We start from the raw sequence: 21,139 nt of genomic DNA on the forward strand, positions 1-21,139 counted from the left end.
TTAGTTACCCTTAATTGCTCCTGTAAGGAATAGCCACTCTTGCCTGTTTGAGTTCTTTGCTCTTGCAAGTTGGACTGTTATGAATTATTTTCATGTGATTCCCACTTGAAAGGTTGTTAACCTATAGTAAATTGTTATGGTGTGTTAAGGATTTCTTTCTGTTTTTATCAATTTTATATAATTTTTTTACATAATTCAGAAACCCTGTTCTAGAGACTAAACACGGAACTTTTTCAGGCCTCAAGTAAGTAGGGTAAATTTGAAATCATCCATACATGATTTCAATCTGCAGCTTCTTTGTTAGAGAACTGACACTTAATGTTAATTCCACTTAAAATGCTGTTCTTTCTAAACCTTCTCAGTACAGCCATATTTCATGCTTCTGATGGTATTTCTGTGATAAACTTAGAAAATTAACATTTAACTTCATCCAGAAGTTTCTCGCATGGTAGCAAAGGAGGTCTTTGCTACCACAAGATTTTTAATGCAACTTTTTTTTTTGTTGTTGTTGTTAGTTCCTTCTGAAAAAAAAAAAAATAAATAAATAAAATGAAAACTATCAGCCATAGATTGGAAAGTTTTGTTTGTCAGACTTGTAGTCCATTTATGCTCATTTAAATCTCAGGATCCCTCTTGGTATGACTTTTCAATGAAAATCCCTAATTAGATCTGTGGAATAAGCATCGTTTTAGATCGTGAAATGAATGCATAAGCTGTGTTAAACATATCACTGATTGGAAGTTTCTCATTTGCAAATAAGATGCAGAGATCTTATCTCTTTTGTTATATGGAGCATTTTACAAAAATAAAAAAAAATGTTTGCACAATAAATTAATATAATACCGATTTTCTTTATTATTTTACACCTCCCAGGACTTATTGTGGGGGAGTTGTGTGGTGTGAACTTCACACAACTCGCTGTCTGTCCGTACTACTTAATCCTCCATTCACATCTGTCTAACTGTCCACCATCTGCCACTTCCCACTAATAGTATTTTTGTTTGCTAATGATATGTGCTCTTTGGCTAATTTGGCTGTATGAAAAACCTTGCTACCTTTCCTATTGCCATCAGATTCCTGTTGAGAATTGAACGGATCTTTTCTAATCAAAGGGTGTGGTGTCCTGTCATTCTTCCAACTGTGCAATGGAGGCACTGATAACTAGGCCTATAAAAGAGAACGGAGCTACCTTTTAAATGTCAACAGTAGGTTATATATTAATGATTTATATGCTAATTAAATTTTCCTAAATTGTAAATGCATTATGAAGGGTACAAATTTGAACATAACCTGTCATATTTCTTTTTCAGTTTTTTGTCTTTCTTTTTTTCACAATTCATACTGGTAACTTTCATTTATGTGTTTCTTTCTTGCTGTTTCATAATCCCTTGGGCATATATTAATGTTTATCTTCCAAAAATTTTTTCCGATCTCATACTAATTTTCAACTCAATTTTAAACTCAGTACTATGTGTAGAAATCATCCTCACTTCCAGGATATCCAGGTATGTTCAGATTTGTGCTCTTTATAATACATTTAAAAAATATGATTATTTTTCTTCTTCTTCTTCCTTATACCTTCTTTTACCTTGCGGTGTCGAGGGTCCATTGATCATCGGACCTCACTCCGTTTACAGGATAAGGTGGTCAGCCTTATGCCCCGGTGTATCCTATGGCCTGTAGTGTTGAGTTCTCAAGGCCAGTTTGCCTGCTTTGCGGGATGAAAAACCCCAGAATAAACTGGGGAAAAAACCCTGCTGTCCACGCCCAAGACTGGCTAACTTGGCTCTTGGAAAAGACTGGCTGAGGAAGATCCTTCAAGCTCCTCACGTCACCGACGGGAATCGAACCTAGGACACTCCTTCCCCAGGCATATGGTTGTGAAGCGCACAGCCACTAGGCTAACCGCACGGATTATTTGATTAGCTTAATTTAATCAGATACTATGGTACTTTAAAGGCAAATCCATTTTCTTCTTAGAATAACTAACTATTCATACTTTAATTGACTTTAGAAGCTACATACTATTGTTATGGAGTTAGTAGACTCGTTGTGGTAAGCCCACACAACCAGCAACATGTCCATCATGAACGTTTTATCATTTTATCAATATATAACAAAAGGCCCAATTTTCATAATTTTTTGTATATTGATAATTGGGCCTTTTGTTTGATTTTATAGACAATGAGATGCTGTTATAAAAGTGACCTATTTAGGATTAATTTATCTTTAAAAATTTATTGTGATCATAATAGTAATGATCTTAGCATAATAATAATCTTAGCAAGATTTGTAGTGTTTTAGTATTTTTACGTATGCGATTTTTTTTCATTTATTATTTCATTTTCTTCCTGGAGTGACTGTGGGAGGTCAGCACCAGCCAACACTATCTGTCATACCACTCCTTAAACTCATTCAATTTGCACTTTCACCATCCTCTCAGGCAATGCATTCCATGCTCCTGCCACTCCATGCAATAAACTTAACTTTTACCTTTTCACTCACTGCTTCCTTTTATAACTTTCAGGGATGATGCCTTGTACTTCTTCCTCCCCCCTTGTTCTACCACATGAAAAATATTCTGTGTTAATATGATAATTACCCTTCAACAGCTTGAATGTCTCAATCATATCCCCCCCCCCCTTTGTCTTCTATCTATCAACCTCTGCATGCCCTGATTCTATCCTCAATGTTATCAGAGAGCTGTACTACAGTTCTCTGAGATGCCTTCACAAACTTTGCAATATGTCTTCTGAACTTCAAATTTCTATCTACAGTCATCCCCAGATCCCTTGTTTCTTCCATTTTTTCACCAAATGAATATGTGAAGAATACTATTATTGTTATTATTATTATTATTATTATTATTGCATGACACCTCCAAGGAGTCCAAAGACTCATCGAGGGAGGGCACCTGCTCTACAACTCTGTCTCCACCACTCAATCCACCAACTACAGTGAGCTGCATCATCTACACCAACGTCATCCACTGCGCACCACCTCTAATATTGCCATAGACGATCGCAAACATCCATGCCCACGGCAGAATTCAAACCCGCAACCTTCTGGCTGAAGAGCAGATACGTCAATCACTTGGCCAACCAAGCGAGCAAAATATATAAAGCATCCTATCTGTATATCCCATATTTCAAAACTTGACATCTTGTTGCATTAAACAGGCATCCTCATTCATTTGACCGCCTTTCCAGCTTATTCTCTTGAAGAGTCAAAACCTCAACACTATACTGATAATAACTCTCTCATGCTCCACATCTGTAAATAATATCTCCCTGTAATTATGTGACAGTATCATAGGTATGAAAATTGAAAGTAATGGTCCCAATACTGAGCTCTATGAAACTCCACTTGCAATCCTTCTACTCCCTACTGCCTTTTGGGAAGAAAAAAAAACAACAAAAAAAAAATCCAATTATAATAGGTAGTGAAACAAGAAGAAAGAAACAAAAAAACCATGGATAACACAAGAAGTAATCAACCTTATTGATGAAAGAAGAACATGGAAAAGAGGAGCAAATGAAGAAGAAAGATTAAGATATAAAACATTGGATAAAAGAATCAAACAGTTTTGCAGAAGATTGAAAGAAAACTGGATAAATTGCAGTGCACCGAGATAGAAGAATTACAAAATAGGAACAAAACCAGGGAAGCATTCCTGAACGTGAAAGAACTTAATGGAAAAGCAAGATGTACACAGTCTAATAACATCAAGGACAAAGATTATTATTACGGGCGACTTCAAGGAGTCCTTAGACTCATCGAGGGAGGCCCTAAACATCATGTCCATCACAACTATTCGACATTCACACAGTATCTATCATACTTTGCCTTGAACTTATTCACTGTCATAGCACCCACAACAGATTCTGGCAGCTTATTCCACTCGCTCACCACTCTAAAAGTAAAAAACCTAGCTCTAACACCCTTACTAACCACACTCTTGCCCAGCTTCCATGGATGTCCCCTAGTCCTCCCACCATCAGTCCTTTTCTCAAAAATATCCTCTGAATTAATCCTATTCAAATCCTTCAGCAATTTGAATGTCTCAATCATATCTCCCCTTTTCCACCCATCAAACAATTTTTGTAACCCACAAATCTTCAACCTGTTCTCATACGGTTCATTCCATAGACCTGCTATCATCTTGGTCATTTGCCTCTGGATCCTCTCAACCTCCTCCCCATCAAGAAGAAATCTAGGTGACCAAATCTGAGCACAGTAGTCGAAATGGGGGTCTTATCAAGGCTCAATACAGAGGAACAATAACTTGCTTGTCTCTGCTCCTCAAAGTATTCTTCAACATCCAAGTGATTTGATGAGCTGATTTAGCCACTTTTGCAGTGTCCCCCTAAACTTCACCTCCCTATCCACCACCACTCCCAAGTCCCTGGCCTCATCAATCTCCTGGAGTACAGTTCCACCAATGTGATATACTGCTGCTAATCTTTTCACTCCCAAATGCATAACCTTACATTTTGTCACATTAAATTGACATCCATTCTCCTTAGCCGAGACCTCCAATCTATCCAAATCATCCTGCAAAATTTTGACATCTTCTGCATTCACCATTGCCCTACCCAACTTTGCATCATCTGCGAACAAATGAACTGTTCCTCTTAGATCCTTCCCGATATCGTTAATGAACAAATTAAACAGCAGTGGTCCCAGAACGCAACCCTGCGGCACACCACTAGTCACAGGCAGTCTTTTGGACTCTACTCCTGAGTAAACTACTCTCTGATATCTCTCCATCAGCCACCCTCCTATCCATCTCACCAACCCTATATCCATTCCCATATGTTGCAGTTTACGAATTAGAATTCCATGTGGTATCCTGTCAAAGGCCTTAGCCAGGTCCAGCAGTATCACTGTAAACCCATTACCCTTATCCATTTCAGCCGTCACTGTGTTATAAAATCTGAACAAGTTACTGAGGCATGATCTATCCTTCACAAAACCATACTGTCCCCCACACAGTATCTTATTTTCATCAATCCATTCCTGTATTTTTCCGACTACTTTCTCCAAGACCTTGATAACGACTCCTGATATGCTGATAGGTCAGTAATTTGCAACAGTAGTCTTGGATCCTCCTTTATCCAGTGGAACTACTTTCCCCTCTTTCCACCCCTTTGGGACTAAACCAGACCCGAGACTCAGATTAAACAATATGGTCAAGGGCACTGATAATTCTTTAGTCGCTTCAGTTAAGACCCATGCTGGTATACCATCCAATCCCACAGATGTATTCACATTAAGGTTCTGTAACAGATTATTCACCTCCACTTCATTCACCACAATTCCCATATAAACTAATGGTTCCTTCATTCCTTCAATGTCACCACCTGGATGATATATTTTTGCAAAGTGCACGCTCAGTAACTCCACTATATCGACTGATTCAGTGACCTCCCTACCATCGGCATTCCTTAAAATCATTTTGCTGTGTACAGTTTTTCTTTTACTTGCAGCATATCTCACTGTAATCAAGATGGAAACATAATCATTAATAAGGAAAAGATAAATGGAAGATGAGTGGAGTACTTATCAGATCTCTATGATGATGATAATGGTAACATGATAGATGATTCGCGACACGTTAAGCTAAACGTAACAACAGATACCACTCTACCGACAAGAAAGGAGATAGAACATGTAATTAAGAATCTTTCTAATAATAAATCCACTGGGTGCGATAATATCCCAGCTGAGCTGCTGAAAGCTTTGACTGGCAATAATAACTATTTAGTGGAATCCATTCAGGGAATCTAAAAAAAAACAATAGCATTACTTGAAGTTTTTACATCTATTTGCATACCAATTCCAAAGAAAAATAATGTAAAATTGCAAAGATTACAGAACTGTGAGCCTAATATCCCATGCATCTAAAATTATTTTAACCATTGTTAACAAACAAATTGAAAAAGCCTTAATCGGTGAATTGAATGAACAACAGAAAGGCTTCAGAAGAGGAATGGGAACCATTAATGCTATCCTGGAACTAAAAATACTAATAGCAAGATCACTTGAAAGAAATAAGAACATTTGCATATGCTTCATAGACTTTCAGAAGGTCTTTGACTGGGTAAAATATAATAATGTTCATTATATTAGATAAATTAGACATAGAAGATCATCTACTTAAGATTATAAAAATGATTTACACCAAAAAGAAAATGCAGCTGTTTAACTCTGAGCCTTCTGTAGTGAAAATAAAGAGGAATTAGACAAGGTTGTATCCTTTCACCAAATCTGTTTAATATCTATAGTGAGATAGTGATGAAAAAGATTGAAGAACAAAAAATAGGAATTAGTATCAGTGGTATAAAATACAACAATCTTAGATGTGCTGATGATACCATTCTAATAGCAGAAAACCAAAATAAATTAATCAAATTACTGCAGCTACTTATTGAAGAAGGTAAAGAATTTGGATTAGATATAAATGCAAAAAAGACCAAATGTATGAAAATCTCAAAAGAAAACGGATCCGAGCCAGATATATTCATAAACAATATGAAAATTGAACACACAACAGAATACAAATATTTAGGCACCTATTTTATTGCAAATGGAAAGCAAGATAAAGAAATAAAAATAAGAACAGCCATAACTAAAGATACCTTCTGAAAAAATAAAGATCTGCTCACAAGTTCTGTGGGTATCAAGACAAATAAAAGAATGATTAAGAACATTAGTGTGGCCAGGTTTCACATATGGAAGTGAGACCTGGATATTCAAGAAGAGTGTAAGACAACAGATAATGGCCTTTGAAATGTGGTACTATAGGAGAGCTCTGAAAATCTCATGCACAGAACATATGACAAATACAGATGTCCTATAGAGAATGAGAACATAGAGATCTTTATTACAGGAAATGATCCTGAGAAAGATGAGATTGGCAGGACATATTGAGAGGTTCAGCAGAACAGAAGATACTAACAGTTTTAGAAGGAAAAATTATGGGAAAAGGATTAAGAGGTAAAAGACAAAGGACATGGCTTGAAGATATAAAATCATGGATAGGATCACATAACTATTCAGAAACAAAAAGGAAAGCCACCAACAGAGAGAGAACTGGAAGGACATGGTGCTGCACCCTCTCAATGAGGAAGCTACATGAAGAAGAAGGATAGGTAATGAAACATTCCAATCTGTTTTATAATTATTTACAAAGCTTGGGTATTATTACTACTCTATGAAATTTTTCATGAAAACAGTTTAATATTATCTTTTATAAATAGGATGATTTATGCTAAATCATCCCTTTGTCATCCTCATCCTTGACTTCTATCATCCAAATGGGTGGTATTGGAATATCTGTTTGGGTAGTCTTGAACTGCTGATTCTTTCAATATGTTCAATCCACTTCTTTTCATATTCATATACTTTGTTCATTTTCATATTCATATACTTATGTATTTCTGTGCTTTTTTTTTTTTTTTTTTTTGTCCTAGAGAGTATAGCCTGCTCTCCTTTCGAAGAATTTCAAAACTTGTCAAAATTTTGTAAGCTCTTATTCTTGTATACTTGAGAACTTGGTTAAGTTTGAAAATATTATTGATCATCCCTGGTTATCTTTAAAAGTTTGAAATTTTGATATTAATGTCACCTTCTTTTGTATATGATACAGCTATGCTTGTTTCTATGTTGACTTCACAATGCTTCTCCATTAAGATGTTTCATGTAAATAAACAGGTATATGTGTGTGTATACAAATTATTTGTATTGTCGTGTATGTGTACACACACACATTCATCAATTTATATATTAATCAATTCATTTGAATAGCTGTATGGAATGATTTCTACTTGAAATCTGTGTTTTAAATATTTATTTTTTTTAATTTTCCTAATTTGGAATTTATGCATGAGAACTTTTTTCTTTCTTTTTTTATTAAATTTAGCATTGACTTAAAGAAAAACGTACACATGCACACACACACAGAGAGAGAGATCTGGAACAATCCTAATTTACCGATTCATCTGTATTCTTTGTAAATGATTTTCATTGTCTTTATAGATAATTGAGCTTTGTTTGGTTAGGTCACATTTCAGTTACTTACCTGAATTGAAAACCTGATGCATTCAAGATGTCTGTGAAATTTATTTTGGTGACTAATGTTAATATTCTTTTTATTGATATTGTTTCAAAGATATGCATAGTTTTTGTATTTAAATTTTGAAAGCTTTGTGAGTGTATGAGAGAGAGAGAGATGATCTACAAGTATATCTAGTGAACAATGTTTGAGGAGTATTTTTTGTGTATGTGTGTGTATGTATATATATATATATATATATATATATATTTTAAAAAAAAACAGGATCCCTGTTTCTTCTTGATCAGTTGCTCACCTATGCATTAACATGCCATAGGTTTTTTTTGCAACATCTTTTTTGGTGTTAATGTTTAAAAAAAAAAAAAATTAATCCACTGCCTCATGGTATGATAAATAAGATGCGTGGTGTTATCATTTGATAAGTTAGTCTGATTTGCCATCTAGTCTCAAGACCCTGCATGTGAGGTCTTGAGACTAGATACATTCATAGGTGAAGAGAAATATATATCATATTTAATATTAAGGATACCAAGTAATTTTATAAAAACTTTTTTTACTCCTTCTCCCAAGTAAGCAAAACAGTTAAGTTTGCACCTGAACGTAGTTCAAGTCTAAAAGTAGTGCAATACCAGGGCAACTCGTTGTAAAGGTGGGTAAAGCTCTGATCACTATTCTTAGTATTTCCCATAATGTAAAACACATCTCACTAAGAGATGTATACTGTTATACATTATAGGTGAGGGTCACTACCCAGACCGGTTTCAACCTTTTTTGAGGTCTCCTCAGTGAGTAGCTAGACCCTGAAATACCAAGGTTTTAGTAATAGAGTTGCTTTTACTTTGAATAAGAAACTCTGGATGAGATGAAGATGTCAAAAGTTTTTTTACCTTAGGGATAATATATATTAAGGATACCAAGTAATTTTATAAACTTGGTTTTTTTTAAATTTATTTATTTTTTTTTATTTTTGTTGGTGTTGCACTACTTTTAGACTTGAACTATGTTCAGGCGCAAACTTAACTTTTTGCTTATTTGGGAGAAGGAGTAAAAAAAAAAAAATAATAATAACCAAGTTTATAAAATTACTTGGTATCCTTAATATATATTATCCCCAAGGTAAAAAACTTTTGACATCTTTATCTCATCCAGAGTTTCTTATTCAAAGTAAAAGCACCTTGTAGCAACTTGTATAGGTAGGGTTGATAAGGCTCTGTTTTACTAAAAACCTTGGTATTTCAGGGTCTAGTTACTCACTGAGGAGACCTCAAAAAAGGTTGAAACCGGTCGGGGTAGTGACATGATGTATAACAGTATACATCTCTTAGTGAGATGTGTTTTACATTATGGGAAATACTAAGAATAGTGATCAGAGCTTTACCGACCTTTACAATGAGTTGCCCTGGTGTTGCACTACTTTTAGACTTGAACTAAGTTCAGGTGCAAACTTAACTGTTTTGCTTACTTGGGAGAAGGAGTAAAGAAGAAGAAAAAAATTAAAAAAAAACAAGTTTATAAAATTACTTGGTATTCTTAATATATATTATCCCCAAGGTAAAAGACTTTTGACATATATATCATATTTATTTCTTTTCTTTTTTTTTTATCGTCTGGCATTGCGAATAATGTGTGCAGTAATCAAGAGTAAAGTTAATACAGGAAGCATAACATTATAACAGATAGTTTATCAGTAAAGCTTTTAGGCCTTAATTCAGTGTACAGGCTACTAAGTACCCTTGCATGCAAAAAAATCTACTATATATGAACTTCCATACCTCATATTAAAAGGATAAGAGAAATTTTTGGTAGGCTATATTGCACTGTCGAATGTTTTCTTTCTCATTTTTTATCACTTTTGTATATGGTTGTGGTGTAAACTTCTTTAGATCATCTCAGTATTGGTTCCATAAAACTCAAAAGGAGGATAATGAAATTAATGTAATTTATTGCTTGCTTGCTATTTCAGAAATGGATTACAGAATACTGTACTTGTCAAATTATATTCTGCATGTTTAATTAAGAATTGATTTACTATATGTTGTTTGCTGAGATGACAGCTGCTAATTTTAATGTGTATTTGGTATGTAATTGATAAGGGTAATTAGTATTCAGAACTGTTTTCAGAGTAAATGACTTAGTAAGAAAGGCAGTTGTTGTGAAGTCATTAGCTGCTATATACAAGTAGTCCAGTCACGAACACACTTCACTTGCAAACGTTGTTTACTTACACTTGAATAAAGGATTAAACCAAGAATATAATTTCTTGGCATATTTAATTTATTTTAAAATTGAATGTTTTGTAATAGGTTGATTATAGTTTAGAATTACAGCCAAAGTAGCTAAGCCTGTGTTTATTATTTTTCTTTGGCCACTTTTTGTTGTGCATCATGAGAAACCTAAGTTTCTGGAAATATATATCTAAAAAAAAAAAAAAAAAAAAACTGGCACTTCCATATGAAAGTAGCTAATGTCTCTTCATATGAAGAAACCTTTTATGATAGTTTTTTTGTGTCTTAGAATAATTGGAGACATGAGCTATGCCTGACGTGGCAGTGATGAAAAGTTAAAAATAAAGATGTATTATGGAAAGTACATAATTATGGCAGTCGAAAAGGAAAACTGTTAGTGATGATAGTAATACATTAATTATTTTATCATTTTAACATATAACAGTTGACCTGGCTTTTCAGTGAAAGTCTGGCTATGGGAAAGGCACCCAAGGAATGGAAGGAGGGTAAGATAGTGCCATTGCATAAGAGCAGTAGCAGACTGGAAGTGTCTAATTATAGGCCAGTTTGTGTTTCATCAGTAGTTAAGATCTTGGAGAAATTAGTGAGGGACTATATACAGCATTAGGCAGATAAGGGTAATGTTATCTGTGAGTCAACATGGATTTGTTAAGGGGCACGCTTGCTTTAGTAATATGATTACCTTTTATAATAAAGATAGAAGGAAAGACATATACTGCCACTTTTTTGGATTTTGCAAACATATTTGACAGGATGTCACATGATAAGCTGATATTTAAGTTGCAGCACATGGGTTTAGATGTTGGGGTAGTCAAATGGATTCAGGATTGGGCTGTCTCTGAATATTGTATCTGATAGGTATCAGAGAGTTGTGTATGGTGGGGCAATATCAAAGAGGCTGAAGGCTACAAGTTGGGTCCCACAGGGCTCAGTTCTGGTACCTGTATTATTTAACCTTCATATCAATGACATTGAGCAGATTACAGGGAGATATTTAGTTGTTTCCAGATGATGTGATGCTGGGAAGGATTATTAGTAATAGTGCAGATATTGCAGCCCTGCAAGAGGATTTGGATAAACTAGACAGATGGGCAAATGAATGGGGGGTGTCAGTCTAATGCAGCAAAATGTAAAGTCTTGAAGTTTGAGATACATTGATTTATATGACATACTCGATTGGAGGAGCTGTACTAGAGGAAGTAGAGAAGGCAAGATCTGGGGGTGATGATTGATAGAAAACCGAAATTCAGGGAACATATTGCAAAGGTGGTGAAGGTAACCCAGAGGATTGCTGCAATGCTGAGAAGGATGCTGACCTGCAGAAAATCAGAGTTATCATTCCATTGTATAAGACCCTGATTGGACCACACTTAGTCTATTGTTCTCAAATTTGGGCCCCAGAATTTGAAGGGGGGGTAAAGAGGTAGATAATAAAGATGGTTTCAGGACTGTACAGTGTTAGTTAGGGGGATTGGCTGAGGGAATGTAGACTGCAGTGTTTGGTAGATAGGAGAGGTGATATGATTGAGACTTTTAAACTGTTGAGAGATAGTTACAGGATTGACAGTAGGAAGGAGTGATGATAATGGGCCATCCCTGGAAGTTATGAAAGGAAGCTGTGAGCAAGATGTTAAGGAGTGGTTTCTTTGTGGAGGGTGGTTGAACCATGGAATGCATTGCCTGATAGTGGTGAGAGCAAGAACAGTCGGTGATTTCAAGGAGTAGTATCATAGACTTTGTTTCCTAGGAAGGACCTCCGACGTTGAGTCTTTTGACTCCATGGAGGCCTGAATAATAAAAATAATAATAATATTTTGATTTACAAACAAAAAATACTATTGTTGGTGGTGGTTGGCAGCAGATGCCATTGTGTATAGTTGGAGATTATGTGGTGTAAATGGTGAGCTGAGTGTAGTGGAGTAGTAGAGTACAGTGTCCTCCTGCAACGAGTCCTTGGAAGTATCAGATAATTGTTTTTCCCCACCATTTACAAGGAACTTTGAGGATAAGTTTCCTGGGGTTGGTTCATTTTAAACACTTGTTCATATTTTTAATGCTTTCCATGCTTTATGAAACAATTATTCATTGGTTTCCTTGAATAGCATTTCAATATAAGAATCCTTTAATGCAGTACTTATATCTTTTTTCAACAGATTGTTTTGAAAACAATAGTTGAAGCCTTTGTTCCTATGTAGGATAAAGGATCCATAGATAATAATAAATTTATAAACCACCCAAATGATAGTAAGCTGGCTTTATGAAGAATTTTTTTGCTGTTCTCTTCAGTATTACACTAATAATTGTGCTTTGAAGGAGATAAATTAACCTTGGAGATGGAGCAAAGGCAGATAACAAAAATGTCAAAACTGTACAATGTTAGTAATGAGGATTGATTGATTGCATGTGGACTGCAGAGTTTGTATATAGGAGAGGTGATATGATCGAGACATTTAAACTGTTAAGAAGTAGTCCCAGTGTTGACACTGGGAGAGTTCTTTCATATGGTAGAACAAGAGGAAGGAGCAGAAGTTACAAATGCACTAATAAGTAAGAGGATGAGGAGTGACTTTTTTGTATGGAGTGTGGTTTGTCCGTGGAATGAATTACCTGATAGGGTGGTGAGAGCACAAATAGTAAATGGGTTTAAATTACTGGTATGATATATTGTTTCTGTGTGCTTTGTGTTGTTTAAGATGGGCCTCCCATTGTGAATCTTATGATTCCTGAATGATAATATAATAAGAATGACAGTGAATTGATTCAAGTAACATCTTCATTAGAATGAGTTGATGATGACTTTGTAACCTTTGAACTTTAATATTATAAGTCTAATATCAATATTTTGAGTTTTCATCTAGAGCATTTTCAGGAGCAAAATGTTTCAGAATGATAAATGACTGCACTTGTTGAATGGAATTGAATGAAATTTTCTGTTTAGGATCTCCACCAAAATATGTTGAGTCATCTTAATTTAGACTTTAATCAGATCATTTTAATGATAAAATCAGACTGAACAAATGTCTTACTATTATAAAAAATAGTTCTGAATTTAGTTATTGTGACAATCATGTGCAAGAATTGTTATCATGAAATGCACTTTTTTTTTCATGACTATCTGATAATAATCTAAGAATATTCATGAGTTGGGTTATAGTCTCTTATGTCTGCCATGTGCACTTGGTAGATACACACGGTGATAGTTTTAGAAAGAAAGATTACACTAACAGTTTTAGTTTTTACACTAACAGTTTTAGAATGAAAAATTATGGGAAGAGGATCAAGAGGGTAAAAAAAGGAAATGGTTTGATGATATAAGAGTATTGGCAGGATCATGTGACTATGCTGAAACAAAAAGCTGCCAACACTCTCTGTTGGCAGCTCTTTTTGGACTTGGAAAGGCATGGTGCTGCACCCTTGCATTGAGGAAGCTACATGATGATGAATACCCTATCAGAAGTTTATAGACCCATCATATCACATATCATCATATCCAGTGCAAATGCTCTCAATCTCATCTTGTCTACATTCCATAATTCCAATATTATCTTTGTAACTTCTTTGTACCCTTCCCATAGTTTTTTTTTTTTTTTAATCTCTTAGGAACCTAGGAGACCCATATGGGCAGAGTAGTTTATGGTCATATCTAGACCTTATAAAGAAGCAAAATGATTTTCTATTCTTACAAGTCAATGTTCATTTCACATTGCAATTGATCTTTAAAGTTGCATTTGCAGTTTTTGCTATATGACCTTTGAACTTCAAATTCCTATTCACCATAACTTCATCCAAAATCCCTAGCTTCATCAGTTTCTCCAAGCAGAATTCCATCAATATATGCCATTGGAAATATCATCACACCAAAGTGCATAACTTTACATTTACTCATTGAATTGACAGCCATTATCATTTGCTCACAATTCCAGCCTATTCAAATCATTTTTATAGTGCTGTATATTGCTTGCATCATCAGTAAAGAAATTTAATATCTCCTGTCATGTCCTTTCCAATATTATTAATGTATTGATTGCACAGCAGTGGTCCAAGAACTGATCTCTGAGATCAGTTCTTGGACCACTTCTGTGGGCACTTGAAATTTGTCAGATTCATTCTTCCCCCATTCCACATTTTGATACCTCTCTGTAACCACCTGTTTATTTAAGTCAGTAGTTTATAATCCAATTCCATATTCACTGATTTATTTAGATGCTTTGCATGTGGTATGTCAAATGCCTTTGCATTTCATTAATATCATGGTATCAGTTCCCTTTATCTGACTCTGTCATAATGTTGTTATGAAATATGAGCAAATTGCTTAGACATAACCATCCTTTAGTAAACTCCTATGCTATACTTTGCAAATATAGTTTCCTCTCCATTCATTTCTCTGGGTTCTTACCAACTTCTCTGAAACAGTTTATTAAGAGATAACTGTGCATTATTCATTCTGAATAAATAACAGACAGACAGCTGAAAATCATCATAACATTCCTGCCATGTACCCTCAAGTGATGTACAGGATATGATACTACATGAAAAATTTACATCATTACTAACTTCCAAACCAATTTTCCTCCAAATTAGTCTGTTACTTGTCAAGACTCCAAAATTATCAGGTATTATATTTCTATCATCTAAGGCACTTTTTAGCACCGTATCAATCGTAACGTAATTACCATAACACTCAGTAGAGAAATACCTCTGTAATTCTCACATTCAGTTTTATTTCCCTTTTTTATACATGGGTACTATGAGAGATCTGCACGAATCATCTGGAAATCGTCCCTCTGTCAGGCCTTCTGAACTATGCAGTGCAGCCACTGTAAGACTTTTATACCACCATACTTCAGCATTTCTGGTCGAATATCATCTACTCCTGCTGCCTTCCCACATATCAAGCATTCGATGGCTTTTTTCTACTTCAAGTATGGATATGTATTCCCGACTGTCTGTTGAGTGTTTTTTTACCACTGTGCTATCACTGCTTTTTTCATTTAGCAATTTTTTTGAAGTAATTACTCCCTACTTCAAGGATATCTTTTTCTCCCGTATTCATGTTACCTTTATCATCTCTAACTCCTTTTACAGCAATCTTTCCTATATTTCTAAGCTGCTTCAATAACCTTTAGAACATTTTGCCACCTTCTTGATATTTATTTTCTATGTTCTTGCCAAATTCCTCCCATTACTTTTACACAGTGTTTAGCTTTCTTACATTTGTCTCTGTATTCTCTAAGAGCACAAGCTGACTGATTTGCCAGAAACTTTTGATATGCTTTCTTCTTTTGCTTCACTGCCTCTTTAACTTCCTGTGTCCACCATGGAGTTCTGATTTTTATATTCTTACAGACAATCACATGCCTCTCTGGCTGTATCAATCAATGTTTTCTTTAAGGCTTCAATAATCTTTGTGTTTTAGTCTACAGTTCACACCTGAGAGCTGCTCAACTTTTATTCGCTTTAAAACTTTCTTAAATGTTCTGCTTTTCGAAATGAAATTCAATTTTATCCTGCTCAAGACTAAATAGTGATCACTTCCAATTTCAAATCCTCTGTATACTCTGGCGTCCTACACCAGGGAGAAAACATCACTATCGACAATAACATAGTCAATGAGACTTTTCTTATTCCTTTCCTCTTCTCTTCATGTGAAATTTGTGCACATTTTTATTTGGAACATGATGTTAGTAATAACCATTCCATGTCCTGAGCAGAAATCCAACAAGTATTTGCCATTATTATTAGCTTTGCTCTTTTCTCCAAATTTTCCCAAAATATTTTTTGTTATGTCTGACAATCATTTCCTACTCTGCTATTTAGATCCCCAACAAGGTCCAACTTTTCCTTTTTCATTGTGTCAGTTGCTTTCTCTAAAGCCTCAAAAAATTCCTAAACTTCTACCTTAGTAGAACCACAGAAGGTTCTACTAAGGTAGAAGAACTACCTTAGTAGAACTGCCTGCCACAGAAGGTAGAACTTCTGTGGCAGGCAATCTTATTGTCCAGTTCCCCATTCTGATATCTGCACACATCACTCTACTTGAGCCTGCCTGCCATTCATTGTATTTTGTGTTGAATACTATGGCTACTCCTTCTTTTCCTTGATTGTCATTGCCTGAATATAACATTTTGTACTTATTGTTCAGAAAGATCTCACCAGTTTTTGTCTTTTTTGTTTCAGTCACCCCTATTATGTCGATCTGGTACTTATCTAGTTCCTCAGCTTGCTTCATTTCTTTGCCATTCAGGCTTCTTATGTTGATAGTATTGATCTTTAACTCTGGTGATGTTGAGTTGGGGTGTGTTTTCAGATTTGTTCCAGTAGCTGACTTTTCATTGTTAGCCATTTCCCCCCATCATTGAGTTCTGTCATGTTGTACCACCATTTTGTATTTTAGTTTTAAGCCAATAAGAATACAATTTGGTCAGCTAAATCCCAAATTGCTAGCCCATCCTTGTTCATTCAGAGTGCAGGTAGATACCTAACAGGGTGCACCACAAGAAGGTGAGGATTGGACATTAGGTCAGAAGCGCTGGTCAGTTCTTTCCTTTAAAGGCTATGTGGAGGCTTCTCTCAGTTATACAGTTTTGACCCTTAAGCAACCCCCCCCCCCCTGTTAAATATTTTAAGATTAAAATATTTAATTAAGATTAATGTAATTAATCCGTCCTAAATATTTTCAACCTTGTTTATATGTTGCTATTCCCAATTTCTTTTAAAACTTCACCACCACTTTAGAGATACTGATAGGTCAATAGCTGCATGTTTTGAACTACTCTTGTATGTTGAACATTGTTTCCATTCTCTTGGGATCTTTTCTGAGTTGAGACTCAAGTTTTACAGAGGGCCTAGCCATTTCAGCTGAACATTCTGCATACATGCTGATATCCTATCTGTCCTTAATACTGAATTCTTATCAAGTTATGCAGTAGTTCTTGAACCTCCTTCTCATGCACTTCTACATCTAGTGTAGTGTAGCACTGTGTGCCATGTTACATGAATGTTGTTGGTAGATCTTAGCAAAGTGAACAGTCACATCTTCTGATGCAAGGATACTGGAAGCATTCAGTAAGATTATTCTTCCACATTCTTTCTTTTACTTACAGCATAATGATAAAATTCTTTTGAGCTGTCTTTAGACCGTACAACCAATTTCATATTATTTATGCTTAGTTTTTCAAATGTATAGATTGCACTTTATATATTTAACTTCTTTCACCCTTGTTCTCATGATATTCCTTTCATGTCATCCTTTTCTTGTGGATCTCTTGCTTAATAAGGCTACTCACCCATTTAATCCCCTTCCTTTTTTGTTCTTTGAACTTTAGGAACACCTTTGGATAAAGCATTTTCCAAGCTTCCTATGCACCATTGATATCCCTGCAGTTCAGTAACCGATATCATGAGATTGAACATAGTATTCTCCTCAGTTTGTTATTATATCCAGCTTTTTTAGTTCAGCATGTAACCTGCTGTAATTGGAACATCCATATACAGGGTGATCAAAATTAAAGTATCTCTCTTTAAGGCCTTGTGGAGCACCATCCAGTGATCCAAGATTTTTTTCTGAGAGGAAAAAAAAGTTCTAAAATTCACCACCAGGGGCATTGTAATCACCAAATGTATAGAATTTGTATATCATGCAACTGGGCAGGTGCCAGGAGTATTTAAAAAGATGGACACAGGATTTTTCTGTTCATTCTGGTTGCTGATACCATCCACATTGAAAGTACTAACCTTGCCTCAGTGTGCTTTGCTTGTGAAGCTCTACTACCTAAACAGTTGTAATGCTGTTGCTACCTGCTTCAAAGTTCTTCATCTGAACAAATCATTGGACCATTCTTCATTGAGGACATTCGGCAGTTGGGTCTTGTGACCTGCTCGGTTACTGTCGAGAGGTATGGTAATGTGATAAACAATTTTGTTGTGCCACTGAATCCATACACAGGCACTGCTGTGTATGGATTCAGTCATTTTCATGTAGGATGGGCTCTCTCCATATATTGATCAATCCGTACAGGAGGTTCATCAAGAAATCGCAGAAGCCAGAGTAATCATTCATGCTTTTCCCACTGCATGGCCATCTCTTTCACCTGATCTTACCCCCCCCCCCCCCCTCTCCCACGTGACTTCTGGCTCTGCAGATTTCTCAAAGATAGGATTTATCAGGATCATCCTGATAACTTGCTAGCACTGATAGATAGCATAATGCAGCATGTGTGCAACATTAATCCAGACCAGCTGTGTTCTGCTGTAGTATACCAGGAAGGGTGACACACTGAACTGCACTGCCTGTGAATACATAATGGAAGTTGATAAAAATGTTTATTTACTCTTGTCACTTTTTTTGCACACACACACAAATTACTCCATCTACATTTGGTACTATTTTTTGTTTCTCAGGTATTGCTTCCACATGATGCACAATGTATTCCTGCAGAGTTTTGCTGCATTTTGATCACTGGATAGTGCTCCATAAGGCCTTGAACAGTGATACTTTAATTTTGATTACCCTGAAATATTAGCGTTAATAAAACATCCTTGTTGATAAAAGTGTTTGTAGTGTTGTTAATACCGTGAAAAATAAGTCATGATTACCCTGTACTTAGCTACTTCTCAGGTCAGTATAGAGCGATATCACGAGACCCCCCCCCCTTTTTTTGTTATGTCAAATCTTGACACTCTTTGACCTAAAGTTTCTCCTTTTACGTGATATTTGAGAAAGTTATCTTTCATTCTTATAGGTTTTTTTTTTGGCTAGCTATTCAATCATTATTCAGATTAATTTAAGTCACCCATAATGAATACTACTCTAGTAACTATCAAAGTGATTTGGCTATTCATTTCATTGTTCTCAGCAACTGAACTCTCAGGAACATCCATGATATTTCATCCTGTTACTCTCCATTTGATACCATCTAGCCTCAAACTCATTGCTATGAGGCTTTATTAATATCATAAGTTTTACAAGTTTGTCATAACTGGAGTCGAATCATCTCGTTATCATTAGTAAAATCCTCTTCTGCCTCTCCTATCCTTTAAATACTGTATATACTCAATTCCAGGAACTTGCTGCATCTGACTCTGAAAGCCAGATTTCAGTGATGCCAACAATCGTAGGGTGCAAAATTCACCAAAGTGAATTACATCGTATCAACAGTTTGTATTCAACAAACTCAACCTCTTCCTGGTGCTCCTGGCATTTATGTCTAGACATAACACGTTCCCTCCTGATTTTTTCTTTTACTTATATCCACTTGGTCCAGTTGGCAACTTTCTTTCCCCTTCCTGCACACACACACACTCAGTCCTAACTTTTAACTTAAAGTGTACAGCTCTTATGATTGTTTTTTTAACTCTACATTAGGTCTCTCCCCAATAAATAATTTCACCTGGCTCCTGATGCCAGATCCATTTGAGTGCATGCCATCCCTCATTTAAAATATTTTCTGACTCTACACATTCAAAAACTCAAACCCATTTTTTACATTGAATCTTTTTTAAATTTATTTATTTATTTTTATGTGGTTTTCACTTGCAAAAGGTTAATTGAAAACCTATAGTACATTTGTACTGTGAATGGACAAAGTTTTTTTTTTTTTTTTTTCCATTTTATCAAGTTTGTGTATTTTTTATTTTTTACATAGTCCAGAGCCCATGCTCTAGAAACCATCATGAACATTTTTCAAGCCACTTTATGCCTCCAATATAAGCAGTTACATCTCCCACCTAAAGATAATCGCAAACATCTATGCCCATAGCAGGCATGTTAACCACGTAGCCATCCAGGCCAGCAAATTTGCTATTACACTCCTCCTTAATTCAAATATTGTCATATATCAGCAGTAGGCTAACAATTTTCACTTTTTCATCCTTTTTCTTACTTCTTCCAGCAATCCTTTCGTATCCTCTTATACTGTATTGATCACTACTTGATACTGCTTGTAGGAACAAAGATTTATCTCTTTTCTTTTCTGTTTATTGATTGCATTTGTCACCTTGATTTTTGCATTTACAAAACTCAAATCACTCCATCAAGTGCAAATTTAATAAGCAAATCACCATACCACATTGCTTCTTTTATATTACATTCTTAATTGTGACTTCTTTTTTTTTTTTGTTTATTTTTCTTAACTCCTTGATTGGTTATCTAATTTGTCTTAATCTGGAAATTTTGTATGTCAAATTCTCATTTGACAAGCCTCTTGTCAAATGAGCTATATTATTAAATTCTCATTTAATAATATAGCTGCAAATATATTAATAAAAAATTGAAATAAATCTAATGAAAAAACACAGTAATATACTAAACATATATCACTTAAGAAAATGCTCAATAAATAAAAATTATGAATCTTACAGAATCATGAAATTATCTGCCCACACTTACTTTATTATTATTCTTAATGACAGTTACCTTATGCTTAATACCTTAGGTCCACACTCAGAATAGCCTGGAACCAGACTCCTGTGTTTTACACAATTTGAAGTTATTATGATAAGGGTGATCATTCATATTTAGCTGCAATCCTTTGCGCTAAAACTTTATCATATTGTACATTTCGTGAGTTGTGAAGATCAGATAGCATATTGCTGCTGTGTTCAGGAGGATTAAGCAGAAAAATAGAGATAAGGAGATATCGCTCCTCCATTGTACAAGTATGATGAGATGTAACATGGACTATTTGGACTGTGCACGCAAATTTAGTCACCTGGTTCTGTAATGGTAGAGATGCTAGAAAGATCCCTAAATATGTGGGGGTGGGCACCTTGGAACATTGATAATGAAGAAAGATTGAAATAATATAATTTGCATTGC

General features: G+C 35.2%; 1 protein-coding gene across 4 annotated transcripts in view; it reads left to right on the forward strand.

Moving 5' to 3' along the window:
• Positions 1–21,139, forward strand: part of LOC150101831 (constitutive coactivator of PPAR-gamma-like protein 1 homolog) — a 326,792-nt gene that overhangs the window by 6,785 nt on the left and 298,868 nt on the right. The window lies entirely within an intron of this gene.

The sequence above is a fragment of the Typopeltis vanoorti genome, chromosome 11, assembly GCF_054136105.1.
Source record: "Typopeltis vanoorti isolate ZY-2024b chromosome 11, IOZ_Tvanoo_1.0, whole genome shotgun sequence".
Taxonomy (NCBI): domain Eukaryota; kingdom Metazoa; phylum Arthropoda; class Arachnida; order Uropygi; family Thelyphonidae; genus Typopeltis; species Typopeltis vanoorti.